Below are 12,800 nucleotides of genomic sequence, written 5' to 3' on the forward strand. Positions count from 1 at the left end.
GATCTGATAGGGGTAGTAGTCTCGTGGCGGTGACCCGGTCCGTGCCCAGGGAGTCAGACTAAGTGGCGGTATATTAGCAGTAGATGTAGGATGACTACGCCACCCGTTGAATGCAGCTATGGAGCTGCCGCTGCAGGGCAGACCGCTGAGGCCGGTGGAAGGATGGTGCAGCGTGGATGATATAACCCCCAACGGGAGGGGTATGGCCTCAGGGCAGCCGACGTGGAAGATGGGGGTAGCAGGAACCACTCAGAGACGATGCGGTGTAGTTCAGGGTCTTTACTGGTGACAAAGACAGACCCTCCCGGAGTACTTGCTAGCGATCGGGGCCTGGTCAGTCCTTGAGCAGATGGGATCTCCCCTGGCCAGGTGGAGTTGTAGGCCTTCCCAACTAACTGTACTCTTCTGGCTACCTTGCTAGAGGCGGGTAAAAGTAGCCCACGTCCCTGAGTGTACCGTGTGGTGCTCACCCGTATGGCCGGTGACTCGGGGCCTTCTAGTGCCTTCCGCTCCACGACGGCGGTGCTGGTCCCACGCGTGTGACCGTGCCTTCGGGTTTCTGGGCCAGAGGACTTGAAATCCCCTGCCGGACGGTTTCTGCTGCTGGGTAAGGGTTAGTCCCCACAGCCTCGGACTCCGGGTCCGGTGATAACTTCTCAGTCAGGGCGAGCTCTGCAGCTGCCAGCCCCTGACTCCTTGTAGCACTGCTCCCACAGAGCTCCTGTTGTTTCTTCCTATGCTGCTTCTCTTCTCTGTCTCTACTTCTGGCATGGCCCGGGAGCTGGGCCCAGCCGGAGCCACAGCTCCCTGTCCGCCCTCCTGGCTCAACTCTCCCTTTGAACTCTCTAACCCTGCCTCAGCCCCAGGTTTATATAGGGGAAGTCCTTCCCCTCCCAGGACTGGGCAGGAGGTGTGGCATGCATAGGATTCCTGACCAAGAGACCTCCCACCTGCTCTCAGACATAACATTGCTGTTACTGTGGAAACCAGACCCCTGGGGTGCCACATATGCATACGTTAAAATGTGTATAGAGTATTAGCATGTGCAAATTTTATATGTGTGCCTAATATAAATATACATGGAAATGTATATGTAGGTGGTGCCTGATGGAGGGTGGGGGGCCCAGATCAGAAGTCCTGATTAAGGGCCCTTCATTGTCATTGTCTGCCCCTTATATAAACAGTAAAATCCTCTTTAATAACTGGACTTCCATTGGGGTGGACTTCTCATAGATGGCCAGTATGCATACTATATTGTGAATCTGGGCATCTCTCACAGAAAATCTGATCTGGATATGAGGGTGGTCTTCTATAAGCGGTGATGTTTTGGAGAGATTTAGGGAAAAGTCCCAATTCTTATCCATCGATCTGGTAATTTGAGTAAAATATTTGTGTTGATAACTGATCACAAAGTCACAAAATATGTAAGATTTGGCATAACCTGGTTCATTTTTCAAAAAGTTATGCTCAATTTTTTTAGCACCAAGTTTTGTTGCTTTTTGGTAGACTTACACTAACTTAGTATATTGTGTGAGAATTAAATGAATTATGAATTAGTTGGCGCATTTTACCACACTCTGGGGGTCCCTGACAGTCCTTCTTTACCGGCCCTGTAGTGATGCCAATGTAAACTTCCAAGTGACCGCGCAGTCAATCACTGTCACGAATGCAGGACAACCTATGATTAGCTAATTTTTGGGAAATCCTTATAACAAAAGGGGATTGAAAATATTTACAATTATTTTAAAAGCATTAAAAAAAAAACAGACCCAATACTTATAATTAGTTTGTTGAAAGTAGTCTAATTAAAGGGAGCTGAAAGGATTAGAGATTATGAACCCGATTCACCAGTGTTTTTGCCAGAAAACTGGCATAAAGCTCTTGAAAAGTTGCAAAGTTTTGTGACTTTTCCCATTTTCACATAATTTTAACTTCTTTAAAGCCCAAGACGTACTGATACGTATCTGCGCCCTGGGACTTAAGAGCCTGATACGTATTAGTACATCTTTGCGATCGCGCCCGCACACAGGCTGTGTGGGCGTGATCGCCGCCGGGTGTCAACTGATTGTCACAGCTGACACCCGGTGCTATGTGCTGGGAGAGGTCCCGCACATTAACCCCCGCAATGCTGGGATCGAAGTTGTTCGCAGCATTGCGGGGGCAAGGGGAGGTGATCGGGATAGTCACCTCTCCTGCCGGCGTCCAGCAATGTGTGCCGCGGCTTCCCGGATGTTGCCATGATGACCCGATTCACTGAGGGGTGCAGTTTTAAGAATGGTGTCACTTTTGGGTATTTTCAGTCATAAAGACCCCTCAAAGTGACTTCAAATGTGATGCGGTCCCTAATAAAATGGTTTTGTAAATTTTGTTGGAAAAATGAGAAATCGCTGGTCAATTTTAACCCTTATAGCTCCCTAATAAAAATAAATTTGGGTTCCAAAATTGTGCTGATGTAAAGTAGACATATGGGAAATGTTATTTATTAACTTTTTTTGTGTGACATATCTCTCCGATTTAAGGGCATAAAAATTCAAATTTTGAAAATTGCAAAATTTTCTAAATTTTCGCCAAATATCTGTTTTTTTCACAAATAAACACAAGTGATATCGAAGAAATTTTACCACAATCATAAAGTACAATATGTCATGAAAAAATATTCTCAGAACCAGGGGGATCCGTTGAAGCGTTCCAGAGTAATTACCTCATAAAGTGACAGTGGTCAGAATTGTAAAAATTGGCCTTCTCATTAACGTGCAAACCACTTTGGGTTGTAAAGGGGTTAAGGACTCTACCTGCATATACAGTCATGGAGGAAAGTGCTGGCACCCTTGAAATTGTTTCAGAAAATTACACATGTTTTATTACACGCATGTTTATTTCCTTTGTGTTTATTGGAACAACACAAAAAAACTGAGAAAAAAAAGGCAAATTGGACATAATTTCACACAAAACTCCAAAAATGGGCCGGAATACATATATATATTTTTGATGGGACAACACTGAAGATGCGACACTTTGATACAATGTACAGTAGTCAGTGTACAGCTTGTTTAACTGTAAATTTGGTGTGCCTGCAAAATAACTCAACACACAGCCATTAATGTCTAAACAGCTGGCAACAAAAGTGAGTACACCCCTAAGTGTGTTCTCAGCTGATGTTATTTGTTGGTTTTTCTTTGCATCCCGAACAATTTTCTTGGCAGTTGTGGCTGAAATTTTTGTTGGTCTACCTGACTGTGGTTTGGTTTTTACAGAGCATCTGATTTTCCATTTGTTAATCACAGTTTGAACACTGCAGACTGGCATTATCAATTCCTGGGATATCTTTTTGTATCCCTTTCCTGTGTTATACTCTTTTTGCCTCCCTTTCCTGTGTTATACAGTTCAACTACCTTTTCCCGTAGATCCGTTGATAATTCTTTTGCTTTCCCCATCTCAAAATCCAGAAACGTCAGTGGCTGGATCCCAGAAACTCACTCAGCTTTATGCACACACACTGATTACAAGCAAACAGGTCATACGTGAGGATGTTACCTTTAGTAGCCATTCAAACCCATTTGTGTCAAATTCTGTGCATGTTATCAGGCCAAAATCATCAGGGTATGTAAACTTTTTGATCAGGATTATTTGGATGTTTTTGGTTGTCATTAGTGATGAGCGAGCACTAAAATGCTCGAGTACTCGTTGCTCGGGTCGAGCAAATTGAAATACTCGGGTGCTCAACCCGAGCAATGAGCCCAATATAAGTCTAGGGGAAACTTGAGCATTTTTCAGGTGGCTCCCCACGGCGGTCTGCAGAGGGCCTAAAAATTGCCCAAATCGATGGGAACTGTGCTCAAATGACATGTGAACAGCATGGGGAAGACCCCTGGAAGCATCTCTGACTCCCAGATCACTGCTGTCAACAACGTCGTCAGAGTATTACGCCACTTTTACGGCGTAAGGAACATCCTTTCCAGGGTGATGACTTGTATATAAGGCAAAATAAATAAACAAAAACACAAATACTCCTACACACCTTGGGCTATGTTCACACGTAGCATTTTTGACACGTTTTTGCACTTTTGCATTGCTTTCAACCAAGACAAATGCATTCACCAGGAAATGTCATTTTAACATTTTACAACCTTATCTGGCCATGTGGTGTGTGACACATCATCAGACACATGCATACAGTGCTGAAAAGACATGGGAACAGCAAGGGGAAGACCTCTGTAAACATCTCTGAATCCCAGGTCACTGCCTAAATGTGTGCCCATCATAAGTGATCCTTGGCACATGCGAAGATGCCTCCCGCCATGCACCTGTCGTTGCAGACTTGCAACAATCACCGTCCACGTCCTTGTCCCACTGCAGTGTTCAGTTGTCCCTACCCCATTCCTTGGAATGCAAGCACAAGAATGCCGGCAGCCACCCACCCACAGGCTGCAATACTATACTGCCAAATTTTTGACAGCTGCTTGCACTTGAAATGTGGCCTTTTAGGCTCGTGGAGGCGGAAGCTTTTCATAACCTCATGCCGGCGGCGGCCGGGTGTCCATACTCGGTCCCCAGTCGCCACTATATTTCCCGGTATCGCCTCCGCCTTCCACAACCACGGGTCCAATAACATTACCCGTGCCCTCCCCAGTGCACTTACTGGGAAGGACCGCCTAACCACAAACACGTGGACAGGTGAATGTGGCCAGGGACGGTACGGAGCCAGTCCACAACTTTTTTTGCTAAGAGTTGTATTTAGCTCGGTGAAAGGACTGGCATAGAGGGAAACCGTATCTACCCTGCGCGTCATTTCTCCCAGAAAATCCTGTAATTGAGCTTGTTGCAGAAGCAATGGCAGCCCATCCAACATCAACTCGCACTTGTCAATGGTGCTTTGACACACACACATCTTTCTTTGCGCATTTAATTTCTTGAATACAGAGTTGGAAAATGGCCTGATCCGTAATGCGTTTTGAGAAATAACATGCATAAGCATGGCTGATCCGCATTAAAAAAGCAGCCATAGAGTGTCCAGGAACCTTCCCCCACACTTTTCTTAGCCAGGGCTGCTTTTCGGCAGGGTTGCACGGGCCCACCAGAGAACCAGAGACTCCTCCGGCGGGCCCTGGCTTCTCCTTCAGGAGAGTTCATAGTGCCGAGGTGAGGCCATGATGATGATAGAGGCCATCATCTGCTTAGTTTTCTGTTACTTGGAATGCAATTGCAAGTGACGCGCCCCCTGGGACATATTCCTTTCTTTCAGGGGAATACCCGGAGCCGGATCAGATGGGGGTTGTAGTCTCCGAGTGATTGTGACCCGGTCCGTGCCCAGGGTGTCAAACTCAGTTGTATGTGGCAGTCCTACAGATGTTATTAAGTTCTTTATTGTCGACTACGCCACCCGTTGTGTTGCGGTCACTGTGGCCGCCGCTGCAGCAGGGTCCGCTGAGGCTGATGGTGTTGGTGCAGCTTGATAGGATAACCCCCAACGGGAGGGGTATAGCCTCAGGGGGATCAGGTGCAGAGGATGGGGGTTGTGGTGGTGCAGTGTAGACGGCAATCAGAGACAGAGTCGGGTTATGCAGTTTAGGGTATTTACTCACTGCTGATGTTCCGGTCACTCCAGCTTCTAGTGACCACCCGAGCCGTGCTGCGTCCACCAGGTCCTGGACTCGGCCAACCCCCAAGTAAGTCCGGAGCGTGACCCTGAGCTCTCCTTCTGTCCTTTCCTCTGGCCGTCCCCACCAGTGATCCACCTAGGTCCAGCTCCCTCGGGCCTTCTGTTGGGAGGCCCTTGGCCTTGGGTTCCCTGACCCTCCACGTGGTATGCCTTCGGGGTGGATGTGGTGGGTGGCCGTGGCAGATGCTGCCCACGGCCTCCGGTCTCTGGCTAGGGTGTGCTTCTGCCCCCACCAGTTTGGGATCCGGTACCCTGTGCCGACTCTTCACCCGGGGATTTAATTTGGGTTCTTGGAGTCCTCTTTTCTGTTTCCCCCTCTGGGTCTTTCCTTCTCTTTCTCCTCTCTCACTCTGGGTCTCTCTTCTCCTCTGCTCGCTGACTTGTTCTCTGCAACTGACCCTGTTCTTAGTTGGTGCCCACCTTATATATCCCTCTATGTGTGAGCTCAGGTGACCAGCACCCAATGAGCTCCTAACTTTACCCAGGCTGCTCCCCCTATCTGCCCCTACACTACTTGGGATATTCCACCCCCCTCCCACTCCAGCCAAGGACAGACTCGGTCGTACCTGCACATTTCTAAGTGGGAGTACCGTTGGTCTGCCCTCCGGAAATGGGATGTGTGTAGTGCATGCAGCCTACCGAGCTCAGTTCCACACTCCTTCCTTACCCGGGAGTGGAATATCACACCTCTGGCTCAGGTGCAATACCCCTGTAGCAGCCGAATCCTCAGGGTGCTACATTCCCCCCTGGTAAATCACAGCACGTCCTCGGGCTGCAAAAGATAAAACCACAAAAACATACAATTTTTTTTTTCATAAACATCAACATATAAAACATATAAAACATCATATAAATTAGCAGCATCAATAGAACTTTTTATATAAAACATTCTCGTCGTCTCTCCTCCTCCTCCGGTCACTGGGCAACTGTTGACCGGGCAAAGTGCGACAGTTCCTTTTCTTAAGGTGGTTTGACAGTAAAACCAGTAGGGGGCGCTTTAGGAAGCGCAACTATGTACAAGGGTAGTTGGCCGCTCTCAGTCCTCGGCCAGGTAAAGGGAAGGGAAAGGAATGGCTGCTCACAGTCCTCAGCCTGTGGGATTAAAGGTAAAACGGGTGAACAGTTCACATCAGCTGGTCCCAACGGGGACTATATTTGCAGTAACAGTTTCTTTGTACCCCTACGGGTAACTATATACAGTCTCCTTCACTACCGTCCTCAACGACGGCGTCCTCCTGCTCTTTTCTTGTAGTCAGCTGTTGCTTTAGACCCGTCCGGGTCTTCTTGCTCCTCCTCCTCACACCGCAACTCCTCCTCCGTCAGGCGATGCACGTGGAGGGCGTAGGGTCCTTTGGCACACTTGTGCCGGGTAAAGGTGACCTCGTCCCCGATATAAAGGTCACGACCTCTGTGCCCCTCCGGCAGATGGGACTCCACGTCTCTGCGCGTGACAAAGACGTCGCCGGGGGTGTTGTGGTCTCGGATGAAGCCCCACCCGTGCTGCATGTTGAACTTGATTACAGTCCCGGTGGTGCGGGGACTGTGCGCTGCACGGGGGTCCCTCCTGGTCCGGCTCTTCTGCTCGGCGCTCCTTATTTGGGCCTGTTGTTCCCGGACCCGCCTCTCTCTCCGCTCCCTCGCAAACTCCTCGAGCTGCTGCCGGCAGCACTCAGCACGCTCCGCTGCAGCTGCCCGGGTTTCTTGAGTGAACCCCATTAGATCTTCTCCGGTGGGGTCCCACTCAAATTGGGTCTCTTCAAGCGGGGGCGAGATCCTTATCACGGGCTTCGGAGCCGGAATCAGGGGTGCACACATGGCCCCAACCCTCCTCTGGTGCTCCAGTTCATAATATTCCTGGGGCCAGATGAAAGGCTGCCCGTCCGGCCACGTGTGCTGGGCAAACAAGTCCTCTCCCAGACGCGGCACCCTTGGTTTTACGGGCGCGGGCGCGGTGATGGTGGCGCCCGGGTTGCCCAGGCCTTGCGGCCAGGCCTGGGGCACCTGGAAGGTGAAGGGCACCGTTAGGACGGCGGCGCCCTGGGCTACCTGGCCTTGCGGCCAGGCCGGAGGCTCCGCGGAGGTAGGGGGCGCTGTTGGTGATGCGACGCCCGGGAATTCTAGGTCCTGCGACCAGGCTGGTGTTGCTTCCTGTTTTGCCACGCTCGGGGTCGTTGCGCATGGCGTCACAGGGGTCGCGGCGGCGGCTTCCGGTTGGGGCCTAGTCTGCGTCGGTGACATGGCGTTTTCGGGCACAGCAGGGGGACTTTCGGGCTCTGCGACGGGGAGCTGGGGCAGGTAAGCGGTTTCCCGGTTTGGGGTATAGACGTCCCCTTTACCTGCCTCCATGCGTTCGGCTCCCTTCTCGACGCCGTCTCCGGCCTTGGGTCCTCCCGCGCCATCCTCAGAGGCGGTCTGTCTCCTCATCTTGGCTGGCGTGCTCCGGGTCTTGGTTTGCTGGGCCATCTCTCGGCTCCACTCCGCCAATGTCTCTCGCTGTACCCGGGCCATCCTCCGTGCGAGGCCCTCCAGGGCAGTCTGTGCACACTCCCGGTCTCGGGGGAGCTGTGCGAGGACCTCCACTAGGCCTAGTGGGGTCGTAGTTTCCAGCAGGCTCCTGACCAACGGGTCGGTGCTGCTCTGCTCTTCTTCCAGCAGGCTCCTGGCCAGCGGGCCGGTGCTGCTCTGCTCTCCTTCCTCAGTCTCTAGCAGGCTCCTGGCCAGTGGGCCGGTGCTGCTCTGCTTTCTCGCCATCTCCGGGTAAGCTCCTCCGCTACTCTTCTCCAGGCTTCTTGCCTCCGGGTGCGCTCGCTCCAGACTGCTCCAGGCGGCACCCATCTTCGTTCTTTTCTTTCGTCTCCTCCCACTTCGAGGGCGGTCCCGGGGCAACTCGGTGACCGTCAGCTCCAGGGGCAGTTCTTTCACGCTGACAGACACCTCTAGCATCACAGTCTCTGTTGGTGGGGGCGGTTTCCACTTTTGGCGCCATTTTCGGTCCCGGCCCACGATGGGAGGTGGCCTCTTACCATCTTCTGGCACGCCCATAATGGCGTCCGCTCTTCCAAGGCGGGAAATTTTCGGAAATGGCGGGAATCGCTTCCCAGTGGCGGGAAACTCTGCAGATGGCGGGAAAAAGCTGGAAATGGCGGACAACCGGCGGGAATCGACTGGTGATGGGGTCCGATGGCGAGGACCCTCCGGAACCGGCAGGAGACTTCTTTCTGAGGTAAACTTGTACTTTTCTTCAGGCACGCAGTACCCGGTTGTTGCGGGCACGTAATCCTGCCGACTACGCCAAAGTTGACGCGCCCCCTGGGACATATTCCTTTCTTTCAGGGGAATACCCGGAGCCGGATCAGATGGGGGTTGTAGTCTCCGAGTGGCTGTGACCCGGTCCGTGCCCAGGGTGTCAAACTCAGTTGTATGTGGCAGTCCTACAGATGTTATTAAGTTCTTTATTGTCGACTACGCCACCCGTTGTGTTGCGGTCACTGTGGCCGCCGCTGCAGCAGGGTCCGCTGAGGCTGATGGTGTTGGTGCAGCTTGATAGGATAACCCCCAACGGGAGGGGTATAGCCTCAGGGGGATCAGGTGCAGAGGATGGGGGTTGTGGTGGTGCAGTGTAGACGGCAATCAGAGACAGAGTCGGGTTATGCAGTTTAGGGTATTTACTCACTGCTGATGTTCCGGTCACTCCAGCTTCTAGTGACCACCCGAGCCGTGCTGCGTCCACCAGGTCCTGGACTCGGCCAACCCCCAAGTAAGTCCGGAGCGTGACCCTGAGCTCTCCTTCTGTCCTTTCCTCTGGCCGTCCCCACCAGTGATCCACCTAGGTCCAGCTCCCTCGGGCCTTCTGTTGGGAGGCCCTTGGCCTTGGGTTCCCTGACCCTCCACGTGGTATGCCTTCGGGGTGGATGTGGTGGGTGGCCGTGGCAGATGCTGCCCACGGCCTCCGGTCTCTGGCTAGGGTGTGCTTCTGCCCCCACCAGTTTGGGATCCGGTACCCTGTGCCGACTCTTCACCCGGGGATTTAATTTGGGTTCTTGGAGTCCTCTTTTCTGTTTCCCCCTCTGGGTCTTTCCTTCTCTTTCTCCTCTCTCACTCTGGGTCTCTCTTCTCCTCTGCTCGCTGACTTGTTCTCTGCAACTGACCCTGTTCTTAGTTGGTGCCCACCTTATATATCCCTCTATGTGTGAGCTCAGGTGACCAGCACCCAATGAGCTCCTAACTTTACCCAGGCTGCTCCCCCTATCTGCCCCTACACTACTTGGGATATTCCACCCCCCTCCCACTCCAGCCAAGGACAGACTCGGTCGTACCTGCACATTTCTAAGTGGGAGTACCGTTGGTCTGCCCTCCGGAAATGGGATGTGTGTAGTGCATGCAGCCTACCGAGCTCAGTTCCACACTCCTTCCTTACCCGGGAGTGGAATATCACACCTCTGGCTGAGGTGCAATACCCCTGTAGCAGCCGAATCCTCAGGGTGCTACACAAGTATGCAGCCAGCCACCCACCCACCCACAGGCCGCAACACTAAACTGACAGATTTCTGGGCAGCTCTTTGCACTTGAAATATGGCCTTTTAAGCTTGTGGAGGTGGAAGCTTTTCACAACCTCATGCAGGCGGCGGCCGGGTGTCCATACTCGGTCCCCAGCCGCCAGTATTTTTCCCGGTATCGCCTTCGCCTTCCACAAGCACGGGTCCCACAACATTACCCATGCCCTACCCAGTGCACTTACTAAGAAGGACTGCCTAACCACAAACACGTGGACAGGTGAATGTGGCCAGGGACGGTACGGAGCCAGTCCACAACTTTTTTTGATAAGAGTTGTATTTAGCTCAGTGAAAGGACTGGCATAGAGGGAAACCGTATCTACCCTGAGTGTCATTTCTCCCAGGAAGCCCTCTAAAGCTGCTTGCACTTGAAATGTGGCCTGAACATTACTGCTGGTACTTTTCTGTGGCAATTTTCTTGCCTCCTACCAGCCTGGAATATTTCCAGCAAACTATGGTACAACACCATGGTATTAGCACTGCCCCCAGTACCAGCAGCGAAGCCATCCTCAATTTCCTTCTCTGGAATTTTATTTGGTAGACTGAGTGGCTGCCAAAATAAATTTTCTCACAAAGGAGCTGATGATAGAGTGGCAGTAGGTTCAAGTTTCTCCAGCCTGTTAGATATTAGAGGGTGAACGGCAGCACATTGGATCAGTGGTTAGCACTGAAGTCTTGCAGCACTGGGATCCTGGGTTCAAATCCCAGCAAGGACAACATCTGCAAGAAATTTGTATGTTCTCCCACAGGGTTGGACAGTCCCACCAGAGAATTCTCTGGTGTGCCTTGGCTTCTACCTCAGGAGAGTTCATGATAGCGCTAACTTTGCAGCTGCTATGGGGCTCTTGAGCGGGTGAGAAAGGTTAGCCCTCAGAAACAAATCCTCTGGTGGGCAGAATGTTTTTCAATCTGAAACAGCTTCTCAGTGGGAGTTGTATTTCACAGCATGCCATATTCTTTAGCTCTGTGAAAGGACTGGCATATAGGGAAACCTTATTTACCCCGGTTGTCATTTCTCCGTCACCAGGTTCCGCCCATTGTAACACACGACCATGCCTGGCTGTATGTTCAGCGGTGAGAGCCACAGATCAAGCTGCTGTGTTACAGCTTTCAACAACTATGCAGCGCTGGGCGGTTTGTTAATTAAGCATTAAGCATGTTATCTTCAGCACAGCCTGCTGCTGTTTGGCCAAGGCAGTGCAGCAGTGCTGTCAGCTTGTGACTGATGTGGTCATTTCGGAGATGGAGGAGGAGGTGCATGAGCTGAACAATGTGATTACATTGAGGTTAAATTGGTGATGCTATTTTTTATACTAAAGAAAGATCCTATTGTTATGTTTTTTTATGTTATTTTTTATGACAAATGCATTCACCGGGAAAAGTCATTTTAACATTTTACAACCTAATCTGGCAATGTGGTGTCATCAGACACATCCTGTTTTATTTATGATGGAGGGACTCTGAAAGTCATAAAGCCTATTTTTATAGGAACATCAGACGGCCCTTACTATTCTTAAAAGGCCAGCAGTCGGCCCTAGCTATTGTTAGAGAGCCATCCGAGGGCTATGCTTTGTTGTTCCCATTATTAACAAGTGGGTCTCCTATACTGTTATTGCGCATCCAGTGACTGCAAGGGTTGTCAAAAATTTGGACGCAACCTAATACCCCTTTGAAGAGACATAGAGGAGGGTCTCAGTAAAAAAAATGTTCCCATTATAAAGGAGCGGGTCTTCAATAGTGGTAATGCCCATGCTGTGACTGCAAGGGTGGCCAAAATTTTTGAATAAAACACTAACAATTTAAAGACACAAAGAGCATGGCCACAGTAACAAGGTACGACATGTTCCCGTTAGAAAGGAGAGGGTCTGCTATACAGTTATAGGGTATGCAGTGAATCCAACGGCTGACAAATTTTAGGAAAAACCCCACTAAGAATTTAAGGACACACAGAGCAGGGCCACAGTAACAAGGTACGACATGTTCCCATTAGAAAGGAGAGGGTCTGCTATACAGTTATAGGGTATGCAGTGAGTCCACCGGCTGACCAAGTTTAGGAAAAAACCCACTAAGAATTTAAAGACACATAGACCAGGCCACAGTAATGACAAATTCCCATTAGAAAGGAGAGAGTCTCCCATAGTGTTGGACTATGCAGTGACTGCAAGAGCTGCCAAAAATTTGGAGGCACTTCAATGGCCCTTGGAAGAGACGTGGAGGAGCGCATCATAAAAAATTGTTACCATTAGAAAGGAGCGGGCCTCCTATACTTGTAATGCCATGCACTAAGTGTATGGGCTGACAAACATTTACTCCTGGGGGGTATACATGAACATACTGTATAAAAAAATTTTTTTACGGGCATCATAAAAATGTAGCGCCCCGAGGGCTCGACCGCTACAGGGGTATTGCACCTCTGCCAGAGGTGTGATATTCCACTCCTGGGTAAGGATGGAGTATGGACCAGGGTTCAGTTAGCTGCATACAGCACACTCACCCCATTTCCGAGGGACAGCTCAACGGTGCTCCCATTAGACAGAAATGCAGGCACGACAGACCATGTCCCTGGCTGGAGTGGGGAGGGGGTAGGA

Source organism: Phyllobates terribilis, unplaced genomic scaffold (assembly GCF_046119375.1).
Source record: "Phyllobates terribilis strain yellow unplaced genomic scaffold, ASM4611937v1 Scaffold_491__1_contigs__length_1335431, whole genome shotgun sequence".
In the NCBI taxonomy this organism is placed as follows: domain Eukaryota; kingdom Metazoa; phylum Chordata; class Amphibia; order Anura; family Dendrobatidae; genus Phyllobates; species Phyllobates terribilis.